The sequence below is a fragment of the Acomys russatus genome, chromosome 30 (assembly GCF_903995435.1).
Source record: "Acomys russatus chromosome 30, mAcoRus1.1, whole genome shotgun sequence".
NCBI lineage: Eukaryota > Metazoa > Chordata > Mammalia > Rodentia > Muridae > Acomys > Acomys russatus.
Genome location: NC_067166.1, coordinates 26,045,900 through 26,060,116, shown reverse-complemented (window position 1 = coordinate 26,060,116; position 14,217 = coordinate 26,045,900).

Sequence of the window (14,217 nt, the reverse complement as noted above, 5' to 3'; positions counted from 1 at the left end):
CCCCATGGGTCATATTGATCCTTTAAAAGAGATTGAAATCTGAGGCCAATAGTAACAGAATATGAGCACAGACATGTGAGTGAAATGTTTTCACTAAACTTAAAGATGGGGCGCCTGCACACTAATAATTTGGGCTTTCTGACAGTAACGAAGTGGGAGGGAAGAGATTGAGAGAGAGAGTTGTAAGAGAGCCTACAAGATGCTTTAACTCTGTCCTGAGCTTTGATTATGCGGAAGAAGAAGGAGCAAAGTTCAGTGAACCTTATGATCATGGATCAGGAGACTTTAAAGGTTCCCTAAGAACCTGTAGACAATTACAAGAAAGCGTACCTGAAGTGATGACTTAGAAAGTACAGCAAATTTTTGCCAATTGCAGAGAAAGAGGAGGAGGAGGAGCAGGAGGAGGAGGGAAGGAGGGAGAGAGAAATGACAAGGGGGATGAGGAGGAGGGGGAAAGAAATCCTGCCATCTTCTTATTACAATGAACTCTGGCTCCAAACACTTGTTCTTTGATTCATAAACGTAAAAATTTACCTGCAGGTTTTATCAACATATGCCAGGAGGATTATAATTACTTTCAGACACACTGAAGTGTGTCCCTATACCCTGGATCACATTTTCTGCCTGCTTCTTTGATTCGTGGTATGCTTTACCAGTATAACACCATTTACTGTAAATCGTATCAGGCATGGTGCTTAGCCATCTTACATACTGTATACCTTTAGATAACTCCACCTCCCCAATGGTGCAGGAATTACCATCTCAGGTCTTACAGCTGAGGAAACTGAGGAATAGAATGGTGAGACAGTATGCCTAAGTCCACCCTAGCAATCACCAGGCTGCATTTAAATCACAAAACTCAAAGTTCAGTGGCCAGAGTGCATGCCCAAAGTAGTCCCTACTCTCCACACTGTGGGGCCCACAAGGAGACTGTGCTACTACATATGAGCAGAGGGTCTAGATCCACATCATACATGGTCTACATGGTCCTTGGTTAAAGTTTCAGTCTCTGTATTGTAGTGTAGTTATCCTGTATTATGTGGCTAATAGCTGCTTATGAGTGAGCATATACCATGTGTGTCTTTCTGAGTCTGGGTTACCTAACTCAGGATGCTCTTTCCTAGTTCCATCCATTTGCCTGAAAATTTCAAGATTTCCTTGTTTTAAATAGCTGAATAGTATTCCACAGTTTCTTTATCCATTCTTTGACTGAAGGACATCTAGGTTGTTTCCAGATTCTGGCTATTATGAACAAATGTTTTTGTTGTATGGCGGGCATCCTAGGAGTGGTATGGCTGGATCTTTTTAAAAAAGTATTTTATTTTTGTACATACACATTTATATTATTACACATATATACAATAGATTATCTATGGCAAGAAGAACCGTAACACAATCAGGAATTATATAAAAGTTACATTCTTAGTGTTTTGGCTATTTGTATTTGACAGCCTTGAAGAAGACATCTTTCCTATCTTGGTGCATCTAAATTTCTGAACGTAAATCAATCTCCATCACATATTGTCATTATCAACTTAGAACACCTATCTAGACCTAAAAACATCCTTACCCCTAAACAATTAAGCCTAATTGTGAAACTAAGCTACCTGGTCTTCAACTTCCTCAGACTTGAGAAGGAGTAAACTTGATTATCTGAGTGTGCCAGGAGTACAGCTTAGTAGCTTTCCAAACGAAAAGATGACAGAGACAGTTTTCTACCTGAATAGTCACCCAAAATTCTCTATAATATTGGAGGATCTTCAGCCTTCTGGCCCAATATATCTAACAGACATATTTGTGAGGCAGGAACTATTGAAGACTTGCTCACCCTGTCTGGGCAGGGTACAGGGACACACTTGACTCTTCCTGCATCCAAGTTTGCCCTTTTTACAGCAGAATTCTCTCTGTGGTAGAAATGAGGACTTTTCCCCCAGTGGCTTGTTTGCCACATTTGAAGCCATCTCCATAAGGAGGTTCTTTGATGCTCATCATGTCTTTGAGGTAGGCTGGGTGTTTCCAGGAGTTAACCTGTCTCATTGTCAATGAGTCTTTAAAGTAATAAAAACATTTTAAAATGCTATATTCTGCATGTCTCTGGGGTTTTTGAAGACCTTGTCTTTCTATAGAGTCATATCTATCTGCTGCACCTAAGATGTATATTCTTCTGATAAAAGTAGACTAACAATTGCCATGACCATGATTTAATCTACTAACATTTAATTTGTATAACTTAATTCTCCTAAACAGCTTGATAGCACATTCAAAGCATTAGAAATAAACCTTGTATTATAATTGAGTTATATGGGTACAATAACTCATATTAGAGTAGAAAATACATACACACACACACACACACATATATTTGAATTCTATAGCACTGTATCTAGAACTTATTTTTCATCTATATGCAAAATTCTTTATCAGTGAATTAAAAATATCTTGTGAGTGACAATTGAGGCATTAAGTTGAGGAGTAGATTCACTAACCTTTTAGTGATCTATCTTCCCTGTACATTTCTATCTTCCCCCCTTTCTTTTCAGTCGCTTTCTCCAAACAGGATGTCCACGTCCAGTGTGCTGCAAAGAATGCATCCTGTCAGGTCTGATCCAATGTCAGTGTCTGGCTCTTTTGTATGTATGTATGTAATTTCTCACAAGCATTATACAGTCCTAAAATTATAAGTGTATAAGGTGTGCGTGATGCACAGATCAGTTAAGGCTGGATTTCTGCTCTTTGTATGAGCAGGAAAAGAAGACATCTGTAAATCTTCATTCATGCCATATGAAGAATGGCATCTAATAGTAATTCATAGGGGTTCTGTAGCCAACAAGAATAATTGTCTATGCCTAGACAGTCACATTTCAGCCAGTCTCAGAGCTAGTCCCATATGGTGGGATTAGAAACATAAATTACCTGTTTGTTCTGCAGTTTAAATTCTTCACATCCTGATTGTAGCCCCCTCCCTCATTCCCCCCTGGTCCTTCTCCCTCTCTCATCCCCTCTCCCTTCCTCCCTTTTTACTCAGACAGGGGAGCCCTCTTCCCCTAATATCTGACCTCAGCCTGTCAAGTCCCATCTGTATTAGCTGTTATCTTTTCCTCTGTAGCCTGGCAAGGACATCTTGCCAGGGGAAGTGATCTAAGTTCGGTGGCCAGAGTGCATGCCTGAAATAGTTCCTATTCTCCATGAATGGGATCCACAAGGAGACTGTGCTACTACATCCAAGTAGTGGGTCAAGGTCCACATCATACATGGTTCTTGGTTGATGTTTCTGACTCTGTTTTGTAGTGTAGTTATGCTGTATTGTGTGGCTAATGTCTGATTATGAGTGAGTATATACCATGCATGTCTTTCTGGGTCTGGGTTACCTCATTCAGGGTAAACTTTTCCAGTTCCATCCATTTGCCTGAAATTTTTGTGATTTCCTTGTTTTTAAAAGCTTAATGTTATTCCATTGTGTAGATGTACCACAGTTTCTTTATCCATTCTTCGGTTGAGGGACATCTAGGTTGTTTTCAGATTCTGGCTCTTACAAATAAAGCTGCTATGAACATTATTGAGCAAATATTCTTGTTGTATTGTGGAGTGTTTTTTGGGTATATTCCCAAGAGTGGTATGGCTGGGTCTTGAGGTATAATTATTCCCAATTTCCTGAGACAGCAACAGATTGATTTCCAAAGTAGATGTACAAGTTTGCACTCCCACCAACAATGGAGGAGTGTCCCCTTTTTCTACATCCTCGCCAGTATGTGCTGTCACCTGAGTTTTTTATCTTAGCCATTTGTATAGGTGTAAGATGGAATCTCTGAGTCGTTTTGAGTTGCATTTCCCTGGTAACTAGGGATGTTGAGCATTTCTTTAAGTGTTTTCAGCCATTCAACATTCCTCTCTTGAGAATTCTCTCTTTAGTTCTGTACCCCATTTGTAATTTGGTTATTTGGTTTGATGGTGTTTAATTTCTTGAGTTATTTATATATTTTGGATATTAGCTCTTTGTCAGATGTAGGGTTGATGAAGATCTTTTCCTAGTCTGTAGGCTGTCCTTTTTTTCTGTTGACAGTGTCCATCACCTTACATAAGCTTTTCAGTTTCATAAGGCCCAATTTATTAATGGTTGATCTTAGGGCCTGAGCTCTTGGTATTCTGTTAAGGAAGTTATCTCTTGTGCTGATGAACTCAAGACTCTTCCCCACTTTCTCTTCCAACAGATTTAGTGTCTCTGGTTTTATGTTGACATCTTTAATCCATTTGAAATTCAGTTGTGTGCAGGGTGATAGATAGGGATCTACTTTTCATTTCTTTCTTTCTTTCTTTTTCTTTCTTTCTTTTTTTTTTTACATGTAGACATCCAGTAAGACCAGCACCATTTGTCGAAGATGCTATCTTTATTCCATTGTATGGATTTGGCTTCTTTGTCAAAAATCAATTGTCTATAGGTATGTTGGTTTATTTCTGGGTATTCAATTTGATTCCATTGATCAACCAGCCTATTTCTATGCCAATACGATGCTGTTTTTATTACAGTTGCGCTACAGTACAGCTTGAGATCGGGATGAAGATTCCACCAGAAGATCTTTTATTGTTCAAGATTGTTTTAGCTATTCTTGGTTTTTTGTTTCTCCATATGAAGTAGAGAATTGATCTTTCAAGGTCTATAAAGAATTGTGAGGGTATTTTGATGGGGAATGCATTGAATCTGTATATTGCTTTTGGTAAGATAGCCATTTTTACTATGTTGATTCTCCCAACCTATGAGTATGGGAGATCTTTCCATCTTCTGAAATCTTCTTCAAATTCTTTCTTCAGAGATTTGAAGTTTTTTTCATACAAATCTTTCACTTTCTCGGTTAAAGTTACACCTAAATATTTTATATTATTTGTGGCTATTGTGAAGGGTGTATTTTTCCTAACTTCTTTCTCAGCCTGTTTGTCATTTGTATACAGGAGGGTTATTGATTTTTTTTTTTTTAGTTTATTTTGCATCCAGCCACTTTGCTGAAGGTGTTTATCAGCTTTAAGAGTTCCTTGATAGATGGTTTTTGGGGTCACTTATGTATACTATCATATCATCTGCTAATACTGATAGTTTGACTTCTTCCTTTCTTTTTTGTACCCTCTTAATCTCCTTTAGTTGTCTTATTGCTTTAGCCAGGACTTCAAGTACTATATTGAAAAGATACAGAGAGCGTGGACAGCCTTGTCTTGTCCCTGATTTCAGGGGAATTGATTTAAATTTCTCTCCATTTAGTTTGATGTTGGCTATAGGCTTGATGTAATTGCCTTTATTATGTTTAGGTATGTGTCTTATATCCCTGCCCTTTCCAGGACTTTTAACATAAATGGGTGTTGGATTTTGTCAAATACTTTCTCGATATCTAAGGAGATATCATGTGGGGTTTTTTCTTTCAGTTTGTTTATATGATAAATTACATTGATGGATTTCTGTATGTTGAACCATCCCTGCATGCCTAGGATGAAGCCTACTTCATCATGGTGAATGATAGTTTTGTTGTATTCTTGGATTCAGTTTATGAGTATTTTATTCAGTATTTTTGCGTCAATGCTCATAAGAGAAATTGGTCTGAAATTCTCTTTCTTTGTTGAGTCTTTCTGTGGTTTAGGTATCAAGGTGACTGTGACCTCATAGAATGAGTTCGGTAATGTTCCTGAAGAGAATTGGTATTAGCTCTTCTATGAAAGTCTGTTAGAATTCTGCTCTGAATCCATCTGGTCCTAGGATTTTTTGTTGTTGTTGTTGTTGTTGGGAGACTTTTGATAATTACCTCTATTTCCTTAGTTCAATTTTGGTAGTTGGTAGCTCGTAGCCTCCAGTAGGAATATTTAGATTCCAGCATTTCTGTCTTCCTGGGTGTTCTGCCTTTCAGGTAAGTGCCACAAAACCTGCTTGATATCCCTTACTTTCCTTGTGGCACACAGTGGGTTGCTAACAGTATCCTTGCCAAGTGCTTAGCATCTCCTGAAAAGCATTCTGGAAGTACAAGGGACTTCTTCTTCAACTCCTGGCAGTAGAGATTTCATCTGTGGAGGACACAGAGCACTAGGAGACCTGAGGACTTAGTAAGGTTGCCCTTTTCCAGGTTTGTTTGCCCTTGTCTGCTTCTACTAATCATTTCCACATAATCATATCTGATATGCATTTCTGCTCTTCCAACAAAGGAGAGTTAATCGATGCTAATTATAATTAGTTTCTTAATGATATTTTAATAGAACTACAAAACACCCTGGGCATACTTTCTGATAGTTAAAAGTATTTTTCCAAGTAAATTCAAAAATGCTTTGCTTGGCCTCATCTGTCCCTGCAGGAGATTTTTTTTTTTAGTATTAATTGAGTCACCAACTCAAATTTATTCACATTTTCCAGTCTTTTTAAAATTTCATTAATGTGTTGACTCTTTTTAACATACATTTCTTAGCCAAACCCATGCACTTCACAAGATTCAAACACTTACCTTTGAATATTTGACACAACCTCTGTCACTTTGCAGCAGTTTGATGTTAGTACTATTGACCTATCCATGCACAGCCGTGAAGTTGATAAATTTTTAATCAGATTCCCAGAGTTTAATTTTATTAGACATGTCTTGGTGAATGCCCTGCACATTCCTTTGGAAAGTATCCTCATAAACGGCACCTGCTGACGTAAGGCTACTACAAAAACTTGTTCCTTGTTTGTATCTGCTTGGAACAGAGGTGGACACTTCATCCACTAGGAGTGAACCACAGGCTGACAGGTGACATATTAAAGGTATGAAGGACAAAATAGCCTCATAAAGAAAGACAGTATCAAGAAAGGTAAAAACACAAGTAAGATAGAAAGACCTGTCTGCTACAGTGAGAGTGTTGGCGGCCCATTACTTTCCTAACTTCAGGTGCCAAGGCTTGCCTAAGCATTCAGTAGCTGGACGTTTCATGAGTTCCCTCTGTCCTTGCAGAGGGCAGAGTGGCCATCATCTGTTCCAAGGATAGCATGCTAACAGGCCCAAGCTGTGGCAGAATCAAGCCGGCTACAAGAATCTGGATCAGGTGGCCGCTGCATGGACCACTGTAAGAAAAAAGATGTTTAAATGTAGGCATATAAAGCGAATCCCACTCTGGCGTCCAAGGAGTCAGCATGGATATAAATGACTTACGTCTGTAATGGAGAATCATATGAGCCATCTGAAGAAATATTGGTTATTAAAAGTTGGCCCCAGGCCAGAAGTTCAAAATACACTAACATACTAAACAATACTAACTATTCAGCAGGTAAAGAACACAGTAAGGAAGAGATGGCTAATAAAGGCATCTACCATCTACCAGGATGGTAGGCTAGGAAGCTAAATAGTTTGTTATTACCTTTGGTATAAGGGAACATCTACCAAGACTTAGAGAAGAAAAGTAAAACTATACAATCAGAGGAGGATAACTAGCCAGGTTGGAGAGCAGATGAGACAGGAAGTCACACAGACATAAGGACATGTGACTCTTCTCAGAAAGAAATACGATGTGTGACTTGTGTGGTCTCTGACAAAGGGTTTGAGACAGGGGAATAGATCTCAAGATAAAATTATAAGCCATCCTTTATTCTATAGCAGGTGGGTATTGGTTTCATAAGCAATAGGTTGGCAAGTGAAGGGCAAGAGACGATCTGGTGGTGACTGTTGTTGGGAGTCCAGTGTGTGGTGGAAAGTTTCTAGGAATCTGAAAGTAGTATCAACCAGTGGGAGAAAATAGACCAAGACAAGGCAAGCTGTCAAAGCACCAGTCACTTGTGAGGGTAGAATGGCAGATAGAGCTTTATGGGGAGAGAGAAAGGACGAATGGGTCTCAAAGCATGCACAGAAACTAATACTTCTCTTTCATTTGAAGGCATGCTGCCTGCTGTGATTCCAATCATCTGGCTTCCTTTATCCATCTTGAGAATAAGTTTGGTTCTCATGGCCTTTCCAATATCTAACCCCTGTCTTGTTCTCAGTTCCCCTGTATGCTGATGAACCTGCTACTTGCTGAGTTATCCCATCCAGAGCAACACCAACACTGTGTTCTATTTCTAATTCCTAATATGGAGCTCCACCCTGCCCAGACAGGGCGTCAGCAGAGAGAAGAATGGATGACCTAAACAACTAAGATAATGCTCTGTATCTGGCTCCTTGTCCTGTTGTTATAACAAGCCACTTGGCCAAAGCTACTTAAAGGAGGAAGGTTTCATTTTGGCTCTCAGTCTGTGGGTACAATCCACCATGGCAAGGAAGGTACGGTGCCAGGAGTGTAAGGCAGCTGGCTGTGTTGCACCCTCATTTGGAAAAGAAAGAAATAAGCCATGGTGCATCACTCACTTTCACACTTTTTTTTTTTCAAGTCAAGCCTAGCCCGTGTGATAGGCCCACCCATATTCAGAGTGGTTCTCCCCTCTGTCATTTAATCTCACCAGAAATGCCCTCACAGACATGGCCAGACGTCTATCCCCCAGGAGAGTCTAATTCCCATCAATTTGTTAATAGTGGTTAACCAGTCCCTGATGATTATCATGGACCTGTAAGTTAGGGGCTTCAAAGAGTTCAACTTCGAAAGAAAGAAAGAAAGAAAGAAAGAAAGAAAGAAAGAAAGAAAGAAAGAAAAGAAAGAGACAACAAATCACTCTACCAATTATACATCAGACAGAGCACTCTCTCGGTGAATAGATATAGATTTAATAAGCAGAATTTAGAAGCTTAAGTCCACTGCCCTGCCTTGCTCTGTGAGGGAACAAGTGGCCAGACCTGTTTCTGTCAATGCTCTTCATGCTAAAGTATATCCTGTTTTCCAGCTACAAAGCTGGAATGCTCAGTTTTCCCAGAGGTGATTTTGATCATGTCTCAGCGTTTTAATGCAAATTCATTCAGCTGGGCTGCAGACAGGCAGTTATTTATGGTACACTCACATCTATGTAAATTGCTCTAGTCTTCTGGACCTTCAAAGCAATTGGTACCTCAGGCTTTTCATGTTTTGTCATTTTTGATTAACCTCAAGTTTTCCCGTGAAATGATACCCGTGGAGTCCGGCTCACACTCATTAATTTCTCTGACTGTATTGTATTCAGTCTTTCAGATGAGATGGTATAAATCCACAAAAAGAAGCCTCATGCAGTGTTTGGCAAAGGAAAAGGTGTGTCTTGATGATCTCTAGGCTGGTTTCCAATCTCTCTCTCTCTCTCTCTCTCTCTCTCTCTCTCTCTCTCTCTCTCTCTCTCTCTCTCAAACACACACATACACACACACACACGCACACACACACACACACACACACACACACACCATCACCACCATCACTACTTCAGACACATTCAGTGTCTTTACTGTGCTCCCTCACTGTGTTAGTATCCCACCTGCCACTGAATAGGGCCTGGTTCCAAGGAAATAGGTTTCTGTGTCTTGGCTTCAGTGTTGTCTTATGGTAATCGTGAAATTCACTCCATGGAACAGGGATGGGGGATGGATAGTGGTTTGAGACAGAAGGACTTCTTCCTCAAACTCTGACCCATACTAGTATCTAGTCTGTTCTGCAGTTATCACACAAGTCAGGACAAGTGACCTCTCACCTGTCTATCCTACCTTTTCTGTTTGGATTTGGTTTTCTTATTATATAAATTTACTTAACTGGTACACAATATAAATTATACATAAAGTAGGGTACTAAATGATGTTGGCTATATAATGTTTAAATTATGTTCAGCATATCTGTCTCCCTTAATGCTTATGATAAAAAGGATGAAGACTTTCAAAACCCTTTCTTGCAGGTTTTTGAAATTTATGGTCTCACTATAGAGCAACAACACATCAGAACCACTTGCTCCTAACTGACTATAACTTAATAACAACTGAGTGACCCTTTCTCAATCAGCTCTAGTAACTTCCATGAAATAGCACTTGTAGATTTCATGCTTATGTGAAATGATGCAGTAATTTGCCTTCTTTTGTCTGGTTTACTTTATTTAGCATAGAGTCTCTAGAGTCCATAATGACACAAATTGTCATTTAATACTTTTGTATGGTTGAATAATATTCCATTTATTACCAACATGTGGTATAATTATAATTACTATGCTTTCTTTAACCATTCATCAGATAATAGATGCTTCTCATGTCTTGACTACTATAAATAGTGCTGCACTGAACCTGTGAGTATAGTTGTTTTATTTCTTTTAGACCCTTCAAGCCAGTTTAGAGCAGTCTGCTTCAACTGTGCCTTTTTCAGAGGGGAGTTTTGCAGCCACTGAACTCCATGGACAGTTTCAGTCCCCTTAGACAACAGGTCCTCAATGCATTCTTACTTTATGAGATGGAAGAATTAAGCTTCCATAGCACAAAGCTTATTATAGCTGAATGATCAAATTAATTCCAATTAGTTCAGATGTGAACAGGATCTCAAATATAAAAGACTGCCTCAAGCACTTGGGAAAAAGAGTTCAAAAAGGAAAATACACTGAGTTACAAACATGATTTTAATGTTCTACCATTGCAATCTTATTTAACAACTTCATTAGAGGGTGATCAGCAAGAATAAAATCTAAATTATGTAACTCATAGAAAATAAGGTAAGTGTAAAGTTACTATTTTAAAGTGAGTATACTGAGAGAAATTCCAGGAAGGAAAGAACCAAAAGCTAGAAATAAAACTAGATTGAATGGGGCATTAAATAAACATCTGACTGAGAAAGAAAGCAAACTCTCACTGCAATTAAGTTATCTCAATTCAAAGATAAATTTGTAACAAAACACAGTAGGTCCTTCACCCACTATGCTCTTGGGCCCTGAAAAGGAAAGAGTCCATTCTTCACAATTTTAGTAAAAAAGCTACTTAATTTATGAGAATGTGGGACTTCCATCCTTTCTAGATGCATCCATGTCCCTCTCCATTTTTAGGTGCAGTAAGCCACCTGGCTCCAGCCCCTATTCTCAGATCTGGAGACAAGGTCCCTAGGCACTAGGTTACCCAACCTCAGGAGAAGTCAGGGGTAGTTCCTTGACTGTGAACTTGGAATGTAGTTAAAAACAGATATGGGTTTAAGCTCTGTGTTTTCTTTATGCCTGACCCTATGGATATGGTTTACTTGCTTTGTGTAGCCTGTTATTGTGACTGAAAACTTGAGAAAAGTTGGAGGAAGGTCTTGGTGATGTTGCTCAGTGTTCAAGTGAATGCTTGACATGTAAGAGGTCCTAGCTCACTCCTCAACAATGGGAGGAGAGGAGGAAGAAGAGGAGGAGGAGCAGGAGGAGGAGGGGGAGCAGGAGGAGGAAGAGGAAGACATGATAATTGAGACTGCAGTGCTTCATTCCAAAAAAAAAAAAAAAAAGAAAGAAAAAAAAAAAAGAAAAAAGAAAGCAATTTTAATAGTGGAATTTCAGATGTCGTGATAGGTTCATGGGAGTAGTAATTAATGTGGGCAAATGTCAGAGTAACTGTTTTCCCTGGAGATTCCCCAGAAACAATTAACTTGCTCTGCCTGCACATGAGCAAATGAGTAACTCCCAGTTGAAGGAAAAAGCTTTGCTCCATTGATCTCTGTGAGCATCCACTATGATGACTACCTATATTCCATGGAGAACTTGCAGTCTAAAATTATCATCCAACCCTGTAATCAACTGATCACTAGCTTTCCTATGAGAGTAATAAAGGATCTTCAGTATCAATAAGGACGAAAGACATGATATTTGATCCTGGAGCCCTGTCCTTCAGAGGGACCTCACTGGGCAATTGTTAACTCGGGAAGCATCACAAAGCCTTTCACCAGAGGAACCACTCTCCAGGAGGACAGATCCATAGTAAAAGGAGTTAAGAAGGCCCTGTTGCCACAACCTCCCTTGAGTGCTGTATTTGGGATCTGCCACCCTAGGACTCTAATGTTCTCCTGGCTTAACACGGGCCAACTTTGACTTCTATTTATTCTAGATTATAGAATACATACATATCAATAGCTAAGGAGGTTTATTTCATAAGGCTACCTATGTAAGTTGCCCACATTATCTTTAAAAAAATGCCTTTTTTGATCACTCTTCTATTCTATAATACCAAACAATTTAGTTGTAACTTCTAAGAAACGTCCCTCTTCCAAGTATACATACTATTCAGGGACTTCCCGTTTCTTGACTAGCTTTAATTATGCTTATTTCAACTCATTTTTCTTTAACTCAAAGGAAAATTAATTCCAAGACAGTATAGATTTAACACATTAATAGTAAACTCCAAGTCACCAATAATTCATTTGTGTTACATTAAAGAAAGAAATCAAAGCTCTTCCCATAGTGTCATCTACCAAAGAGCAAACCCGGATTTGAATTCTCTATTTCACTCTCTTGTATCTTCTATCCTCTGTTTGTCTGTCAGTTGTATGAATCTGAGTCTGTGCTTGCCTAGAGCCAAAATTGTGAATCTATCCTTCTATCTGTGTTTCTCTGTGTGTCTGTCCCTAACAAATAGCTCCCTTTTATTGAACAGCACAGAAATTGTCACATCAGAAAGGAACAAGCAACACTTTATTGAAATCTTTTACAGCGTTTTAAGTCACTGATTCAACTGACTCAGATAACAAACAGTACTACCAAACTTCTTTGTTTATCAAACAGCATCCAAATGTTGTGTTCAGCATTTATAGTGGATATTCTTCTTATAAGATTGCTTTCAGCTGCTGTTTTTGTTGTTTCCAGCAAATGATTATCAAAGCACACATACATTACTCGGAAAGAAGGTGATTGGAGAACACATAACTTATAAGTACAGCTATGCGTTAGCTTAGGTTGTAAAAGTTGATCATATGGGACATCGAGGGCAAGTAAGAGTGATTGTTTCATTGTTTGATTAAAGGCAAGTGAAACAGTCTGAGTACACAGTAGGATGGCAGTCTTGACTCATGAGTGACTCAGTGGCATACGGTTAACTCAAGTGTGAGGTCCAGAAAAACTTCCAGTCTCTTTGAAATTAAGAGACACAATGCATTGCCACACATTAGGCAAAGTAAATATCACTCTACAGTTTGTTCCCCTGTGTCATTTTTATGGCAGAAGCCAGTCTATGAGGTCTGTCTAGAATGGAAGTACTTCGAACACCTGCCTTACACTCACAATTTCTGTTTTACCTTCCTGTTTATTATTCTGGTTTTTTTTTTTTTTTTTGTAATCCAACTTTTATTTTTCTCTAGATTTACTGTACCAATTAGTTATCTCTTAACCATCAACAAGAAACACATCCTCATAATTATTAACATCCTTATTGAGTTCCTGAACAGAGACCGAGATGTAGTTCAGCTGGTGGAGTGTTGGCCTGACATGACTTTTCCTAGGAAAATGTGAACAATGTCTCTTCATCCCAGAAAGGACACTAGTGGCAGAGCAAAGAAACAGTTCCATCCACTTCTGTCTTCATGAACCAATGAGCTTCTTGAGGGCACGTAGAGGAGCACGATTGAGCAGTTGCATAGAGAAGGATGAGTAATTCAAAATCACCTGCCTCACAAAACAAAAGTACCACCCTAGTAAGCATAGGTAATGACTCTCAAAAGCCCTATCCATTAATTTCTACCCTAACACACATCATACCCTTCAAGGTCACACGTAGCTATGGGAAAGGATCTGGTGAAAGAAGTGGCTGGACTCTTAGACAAAGTTAATTACCCTCTCTGCTTTTATTTTTATAGGGGATGCTAACAGTCTGGTATCGTTCCCATAGACCCAACTTTTGCTGTATTCTTGTCACTCATCTATTTAATTTTACTTTTTTGGTTTTTTTCATAAAATATTTTTATTATTGCTTGATCCTTTGACAATTTAAATAGTGAGTTTTAGCCACTTTTATCCTTTACCCCTTCTCTCATCTCCTTTCATATATTATACTGAAACTTTTCATCCCCAAAGGCCCACATCTTATTTTTACTTGTTTCATTGCCATAACTACAGGACCAAGGCATTCTGTGGGTCACAACAGCAATCTGATTCATGGTGCTGATGGTCACTGTATTGGTTCCTTTTTTTGTCACTGTGATAAAACACCATGACTAAAACTGGCCTGTGGAAGGAGGAGTTTATTTGGGCCTTTGATTTCAGGAGGAGAGTCTATGATGGAATAGAGGCATGTGGGTGGAGCAGGATGCTGAGAAATCATTTCTTTATTCGCATGCAGGGAGCAGAGAAAGCAGATGGAGGAGGGGCAACTCTGTAATCTCTCAAAGCCTGCCCCTACCTGTACC